The sequence below is a fragment of the Brassica oleracea genome, chromosome C6 (genome assembly GCF_000695525.1).
Source record: "Brassica oleracea var. oleracea cultivar TO1000 chromosome C6, BOL, whole genome shotgun sequence".
NCBI classification, from domain to species: domain Eukaryota; kingdom Viridiplantae; phylum Streptophyta; class Magnoliopsida; order Brassicales; family Brassicaceae; genus Brassica; species Brassica oleracea.
The window spans coordinates 31,392,323-31,393,303 of NC_027753.1; positions in this window are offsets into that span (position 1 = coordinate 31,392,323).

Consider the following 981-nt stretch of genomic DNA (forward strand, 5'->3'; position numbering starts at 1 on the left):
AACGATCCTCATCTCAAGAAGCTGGATGATCGATCAAGGATGGTGATCAACCTATGCACAAAGCCTGGCTCAAAAGCTTACAGACGCCATGATCCGGTCGCGAAGATGATAGTTGTTAGTAGAGATGTAATCTTTGACGAGAAGAAAATTTGGGATTGGTCCACACTATCAACAAACGTAGACGAAGAACCAGGATCATTCAAGCTTTCTCATATCAATGTTACAGAAGAATTAGATGGTGACGAGCATCAAGATCACCAACACCACGAAGAGCAAAACAATAGTGAAGAAGAAGAAGCTGTAGACGCAGGTGAACAAGAGCAAGTAGCAGAGAACAACGATGCAAACCAAGACCAGCATGTAACATCAAGATATGGTCTTAACATCAGAAGTTGAAGGTGGCAGACTCTTGCTGAACATCGATGGTGAACCAGAAAGTTACATCGAAGCTGCAGTGATACAAGCTTGGATCGATGCAATGAAAGCAGAGATCGAATCTATCATCAAAACAAGACCTGGAAGCTCGTCAAGAAGCCGACATGTGTGAAACCGATAGGTTTGAAGTGGATCTATAAGATCAAGAGGGATGCAGATGGAACAGGGATCAAATACAAAGCAAGGCTAGTTTCAAAAGGCTACGTGCAACAACAAGGCATAGACTTCGACGAAGTGTTTGTACCATTTGCTCGGATAGAAACCATACGACTACTCTTGGCGTTAGCAGCAACTAATGGAAGGGAGAACCATCACTTAGATGTGAAAACTGCGTTCCTGAACGGAGACTTAAATGAGGATGTATACGTGGCTCAACCAGAAGTATTTGTGCAGAAAGGAAAAGAGGATCATGTGTACAAACTTAGCAAAGCACTATACGGTTTGCGTCAAGCTCCGAGAGCATGGAACATCAAACTCGACCGTGTTCTCAAGGAGATGGAGTTCACGAAGTGCACCAAGGAACCTGCGGTATATCAAAAGAAAGAG